Source organism: Mustela lutreola, chromosome X (assembly GCF_030435805.1).
Source record: "Mustela lutreola isolate mMusLut2 chromosome X, mMusLut2.pri, whole genome shotgun sequence".
NCBI classification, from domain to species: domain Eukaryota; kingdom Metazoa; phylum Chordata; class Mammalia; order Carnivora; family Mustelidae; genus Mustela; species Mustela lutreola.
The window spans coordinates 130,519,700-130,526,914 of NC_081308.1; the positions used below are offsets into that span (position 1 = coordinate 130,519,700).

The window sequence follows — 7,215 nt, forward strand, 5'->3', positions numbered from 1 at the left end:
TTTTTTTCAATTTCCAATTGTCCTTTGCTAATATATAGAAATTCAGTTGGTTTCTGTATTTTGATCTGGTATTCTTTAATCTTGACAAACTCACTTATTTGTTCTAATATTCTTTGTATAAGTCATAGAATTTGCTACATAGATGAACGTGTCATCTCCAAAGGACAGTTTTGATCATTCTTCCTTTCTAATATGGCCTATTATTTCTTGTTTTTATCTTGTTTTGTTTCATTTATTACTCTGGCTAGACTCTTCAGTACAACACTGAATAGAGATGGTGAGAGCTGACATCTTGTTCTTCATCTTAAGGGAAAGCATTCAGTCTTTCACCTTAAGTATGACGCTGGCTGTAGGTTTTGCATGAATGTCTCTTATCAAGTTGTAACCAGCCATTTTTAATTTTAAAAGAAACACAGTGGAATACTCCTGACAATGTGGTGGATTAGTATTCTGAAACACTTTCTTGCTCCACAAACCAAAATCTGGATATATTATAGCAAATTTCCATATAAATGTAAAACTGACCTTGCAAGAAAATAAAGCAAGCCAATCACCAGGAGCTAAAACCAGAGCAGCAAGGGAAGATAGAAGGCAGAATGAGGCCTGGGGTCATTTTCCAATTCCAGAAACATTTTATGGATTTTAACAGCTGACATCCTCTCTGGCTTAGCCAACTCAGCCTCCCTCAGAAGCTCTCTTCTTCTACCTGCTTTTAAACATTAGTGTTTTTCAAGGCTCTCTCCTAGGATCTCTTATTTTCTCACTCCCTAGTTGACATCATTTATTACAATCTCAAGTTTCACCTCAATGCTAATGACATGAAAATCTTCATCTACCATGTTCTTTCCTGAACTTTCCTATCCAACTTCCTAAAGAATATGATCTCGACTCTGATGTGCTACATATCTTTTAAACTCATATCAAAATTTCATCTTTCCTTTTAAACTCATATCAAAATTTCATCTTTCCTCTGCCTGTGTCTGTTCTTGTTTCTACCTCAGTTATTAACACCATAATTTTTTAGTATTCCATGACTCTTTTTAACTCTCTCACCCTTCCATATCTGATTATTTTTAGCTCAACCTTCCAAGTATCTCTTGAGCCAAATTCTTCATTTCCATATTCATTAGTATTATCTTTGTTCAAGTCACAATTTTTCAACTGAACTACTACAATAACCTCCTACCCAGTTCTCTGCAGTCAGTCCATCTCTCTTAGTCTATCTATCTTCCATAGTGCCACCAGACTCATAACTTACAAATTGATATCACTTTCCACTGCAAACATAATAAAGTTTAATCCCCTAAATCCCTTATATAGTGTGGTGAGCTATCTGGGCTCTCATTACCTCTCAAGCCTTATCTCTCCATTCTATTCTTTACCCGCTGGTTATCTTGAATGCCATGCCACTCCCTAAACTCCTTATATTCTGTCCCGCTTTTGCGCTTTTATATATGCTGCTCTCCCTATTCACCTCTCGTTTCACCTGGATAACCAAATTCTATACATTTTTCAGGATTCAGGTTAAATATTACCTTCAAGAAACATTCCTGGCACTGTTTACCTAGTTAGATTCTGTTCCTAGATAACTCTGGCAATTGTCTTACCATATTGCAATAGATTCCCTATTTACTTTCTATATTTATTCCTATATTCCTTCCTATTTATTTCTATATTCCCTATTTCTTGCCTATATGCTTTGTTAGAGCACAGTCCTTAACACAAGAGTAATAAAAGATGAAACACCTTATTAATTAATGAAAGTTGGCTAATTGACTTTTTTCTGTTTTTTTTTCTTTTTAATTTAAATTTTAGGTAGTTAACATACAGTGCAATATTGGCTTCTGGAGTACAATTCAGTGATTCATCACTTACATACAACACCCTGTGCTCATCATAACAGGTGCTCTCCTTAATACACATCACCCATCTAGCCCATCCCACACCCACCTCCCTCCTCAGACCCTCTGTTTGTTCTCTATCTTTAAGAGGCTTTTATGGCTTGTTTCCCTCACTTTTTTTTATTTTCTCCCTTCCCTTATGTTCATCTGTTTTCCATCCACATCTTTTTAAATATCAAGATATCATTCTTTTCGGTGGCCGAGTATATATACCGCATCTTCTTTACCCATTCATCAGTCAATGGATATTTGGGCTCTCTCCATAGTTTGGATATTGTTTATAATTCTGCTATAAACATTAGGGTCCATGTATCCCTTGATTCTGTATTTTATTTTCTTGGGGGAAGCACAGGGACCAATGATCACCAGCTGCCCAGGTACCAAAAATTACATTTCTGAAATCTCTTGATGTCAGTTCTGCAAGAAGAGCAATAGAGCTGCCCTACATGTGCCACTCACAACAGAAGTCCTTTTTTAGTACTTGGCCATTTTAAAGATAGAAATACTGTGTTGCAAATATCTTCTCTCATTCTATAGGCTGCTTTTTAGTTTTGTTGATTGTTTTCATCAGTGTGCAGAAGCTTTTGGGTTTTTTTGTTTGTTTGTTTTTATTGTGATGAAGTCCCAATAGTTTATTTTTGCTCTTGTTTCCCTTGCCTCAGGAGATATTTCTAGTAAGAAGTTGCTGTGGTTGGTGTCAAAGAGATTACTGCCTCTGTTCTCCTCTAAGATTTTAATGGCTTCCGGTATCACATTTAGGTCTTTCATCCATTTTGAACTTATTTTAGTGCATGGTGTGAGAAAATGGTCCAGTTTCACTCTTTTGCATGTTGCTGTCTAGTTTTCCAACACCATTTTTTGAGGAGACTGTCATTTTTCCACTGGATATTCTCCCTGCTTTGTTAAGATTAGCTGACCATATAGTTGTGGGTTCGTTTCTGGGTTTTCTATTCTGTTCCATTGACGGATGTGTCTATTTTTATACCAGTATCATACTGTTTTGATCACTACGGCTTTGTAATATAAATTAAAGTCTGGAATTTTGATGCCTTCACCTTTGCTTTTCTCTTTCAAGCTTGTTTTGGCTATCGGGGGTCTTTTGTGGTTCCATACAGATTTTACGACGGTTTGTTCTAGCTCTGTGAAAAATACTGGCAGCCTTGTGATAGAGATTCCCTTAAATGTGCAGATTCCTTTGGGTAATATAGATATTTTAATGACATTTTTTTTCTTCCAATCTGTCAGCATGGGATGTTTTTCCATTTCTTTGTGTCATCTTCAATTTCTTTTGTAAGTGTTCCATAGTTTTTAGAATACAGATCTCTTACCTCTTTGGTTAGGTTTATTCCTAGGTATCTTAGGGCTTTTTGTGCAATTGTAAATGGGACTGATTCCTCGATTTCTCTATTCTTCATTATTGGAGTATGGAAATGAAACAGATTTCTCTACATTGTTTTGTATCCTGTGAAGTTACTGATAAAGACTTAGTGTCCAAAATACACAAAGAGCTTAAAAAACTCAACACCCCCCCCAAATAATCTAGTTTAAAAATATGGGTTGAAGACACGAATAGACATTTTTCCAAAGAAGACGTACAGATGGCCAAGAAGCACATGAAAAAATGCTCAGCATCACTCATCATCAGAGAAAACCAAAAGACTACAGGGAGATATCACCTCACACCCATCAAAATGGCTAAATCATCAGGGAAATACAAATCAAACTACAATGAGATATCACCTCACTCCTGTCAAAATGACTAAAATTAACAAGAAAAAACAGGTGTTCGCAAGGATGTGGTGAAAGGGGAATCCTCCTACACTGGTGAGGATGCAAACTGGTGGGAATGTAAACTGGTACAGCCCCTCTGGGAAACAGTATGGAAGTGTCTCAAAAAATTAAAAATAGAAGTATCTTATGATCCAGCAATTATACTATTAGATATTCACCCAGAACATCCAGAAATGTTAATTCAAAGAGATACAGGCATGCACCCCAATATTTATAACAGCTTTATCAGCAATAACCAAATTATACAGAGCCCAGATGTCCATCAACTAATAAATGAGGATCAGAGGGGGTCATTGCAAGAGCTTTGAGAAAGAGCATGTTAAGCCCTGGGTGTTGTATGGAAGTATTGAATCACCATATTGTACACCTGAAATAAATATTGCACTGTATGTTAACTGGAATTTAAATAAAAATTTAATAAATAAATAAATGATTTTTTAAACAGAAATCTGCGGTGAGGCACAAATAAAATAGTATTCATTCAACAATACTTTGCTAAGCATTAATGCCTCTTTAGGAACTGGAAAAGTAGAGATGAATAAGGTACAAACTCTGCCGTCAAAAATTTAGAGTCCAGTAGGAAATAAGATGAAAAATGGTTCTCAGGCAAGGACAAACCTAGACTCAGTGAGAGAAGAAGTATTAAGTATTAAGTAACAAGTATTAATAACTCTTAAATGGAGCAAAGGAGAATAGAACACTGTTGGACTGAGTTTTTTTCAACCTTCAATCCACTCTTCTTCTAAAAATATTTATTGATGACACATATTTGGAAAGAAGAATGTCTGCTAAAAGCAATCACTACCAGGAAGCTAAAAGCCATTTGAAATAGAATGTATTAACTACTCTAGGATTAATTACCAAAGAGTCAAGGGTTGAAGTAGGGAAGGCTGGAGACAAAGAGAAGAAGGAGAAAGACAAGAGAGAATGAAAGAGATATTAAGTAAAGGTCAGCAGAATCTGTTCTTTTATATCATTTGGTCCCCAAAACACAAAGTCCAAGTTCTTGACCTGATTCTTTTACTTTCCTGATGGTTGTGATGACCAGGTCCAACTTAGAGAACAACTAGGGAAACTAGATTCACTTTCATTTTCTGGGAAGAACATAATTTGAAGGATGTTGTTCTTTCACTTGGGTATAAATGCTTGCTCCAAGTTAAATAGTGCTTAACCTCCCACAGAGGATCATAGAGGAAGTGAGGGAAAACCGAATAGGAAGAAATCAGAGAGGGAGACACTGATTGACTCCAGGAAACAAACTGAGGGTTGCTGGAGGACAGGCGGATGGGGGATGGGGTAAATGGGTAATGGACATTAAGGAGAACACATGATGTGATGAGCACTGGATGTTACACACAACTAATGAATCATTGAACACTACATCAAAAACTAACAATGTACTACCATATGTGGGCTAAGTGCATTTAAATTTTTTAAAAAATTTTTTTAAAAGTAGGGCTTAACCTGCACTTTCTCAAAACTCTTACAATGACCCCCAACTCTGTTTGGTTCTATTTACATTCAAATTATATTTTGAAACAAAAGTTGTTTCACACAAAAATATATATTTCTTTCTAGTTCTATTACCCAACTTCTTAACCTTGTCAATTCAATTTTGCTAAACTCAAAATTGTATTTTTTAATCCTTTTTGTAAAGATTATGGACATTGGGTAGGGTATGTGCTTTGGTGAGTGCTGTGAAGTGTGTAAACCTGGTGATTCACAGACCTGTACCCCTGGGGATAAAAATATATGTTTATAAAAAATAAAAACAAACTGTATAAAAAAATTTAAAAAAATTAAATTAAATTAAATCAAAAAAAAAAAAGAATTAATTCACTGAAAACCAAGACCCACTTTTTTAAAGACTTTGTCTATTTGACAGAGAGAGAAAGAGAGCACACAAGCAGGGGGAGTGACAGGCAGAAGGAGAGAGAGAAGCAGGCTCCTCACCAAGCAGGAAGCCCAATGCAGGGCTTGATCCCAGGACTCTGGGATCATGACATGCGCTGAAGGCAGACACTTAACCCACTGAACCACCCAGGCGCTTCCCCAAGAACCATTTTGACATTGATATGACGGCTTAACTTCGGCCTAATGTAAAATATAAAAGTACCATATTTGAAAAAAAAAAAAAAACCACTGTATTTGCTTCTTTTTTCTATAAAACATGACTAAAATCATAGCAGATATATGTACAACATGAATAAACTACAAGTCACATTGAGAATTTCACAATACCTGAAGCACGAGGGTAACTCTCTGTACTCAAGAGTGGGAATACCAGTAGGTTTCTTGTTTTCTAACTGCAATCCAGCCTGCTGGCATCAGGAGGTCTGATTTAAAAGGGAGGATAGAAGTCCAATGTGCTACTCCAATGTTCATAGCAGTAATGTCCACCATAGCCAAACTGTGGAAGGAGCTGAGATGCCCTTCAACAGATGAATGGATAAAAAGATGTGGTACATATATACAATGGGATATTATTCAGCCATCAGAAAGGATGAATACCCACCGTTTGCATCGACATGGATGGAACTGGAGGGGATTATATTAAGTGAAGTAAGCCAAGCAGAGAAAGACAATTATCATATGGTTTCACTCATATGAAGACCATAAGCAACAGCATGGAGGCATAGGGGAAGGGAGAGAAAACCAAAGGAGGAGACATCAGAGAGGAAGATGAACCATGAGAGACTATGGACTCTGGGAAACAATCTGAGGGTTTCAGAGGGGAGAGGGTGGGGTAACTGGGTGATGGGCATTATGGAGGGCATGTGTTATAATGAGCACTGGGTGTTATATGCAAATAATAAATCACTATATTACATATTACATACAAATGATGTACTGTATGGTGACTAACATAACATAATAAAAAGGGAAAATAAATTTGTAAAATTGGTATCTTAGCTTCCCCCCAACCAAAAATAAAATAAAATAAAATAAAAGGTAGGCTGGAAATAGCAGAGGCCAGACAGCTTCTATCTTGAATCAACATCCAATTTATTTGTCGATGTTGGTTGCTTGAAAGCTCTGACTTTCTGCTTCTGCATCTCACCTAGCAACCAGCTTAGACTTCTATTACCTTCTTGCTTTTCCTTATATTTCTTAACTCCTCAAGACTTGATTTGTGGCTTGGCTAGAATTAGGTTTCTGCCATAGTTTTTTGCATAGCTAGGTTCCCAATACTAGGACCTTCCAGGTACTCCTGTTGCATGCTGACCATACTTTGTCATGACACTCTTTCTAGGCCCAGGCAGGAAATAAAATAACTGACTGCCAGAATGTGACTTGTAGTGAATGCCCTTGTGGGTTAAGGCAGACTCCTTCATGAGCAATTTTCCCTACCATGCCATTCTCTGACTAGTTTGCCTGTCATTGCCATCTCCATTTCTATGGCTATCCAAATATCTTTCTGCTCCAATAGAATTAAGCTTTAAGTCTTATGACTCCCATCTAAATTATTTATTACTTGTCCTTTACTATTTCTTGAATCTTCTGAGAGGGAGATTCATTCCAT

At 36.6% G+C, this 7,215-nt stretch overlaps 1 non-coding gene across 1 annotated transcript; it reads right to left on the minus strand.

Moving 5' to 3' along the window:
* Window positions 1-2,243: 2,243 nt before the first annotated feature.
* On the minus strand, window positions 2,244-2,376 carry LOC131822406 (U11 spliceosomal RNA). Its single transcript, XR_009350264.1, has one exon. It is a non-coding gene; the product is annotated as a U11 spliceosomal RNA (small nuclear RNA).
* Between the last annotated feature and the right edge of the window lie 4,839 nt (window positions 2,377-7,215).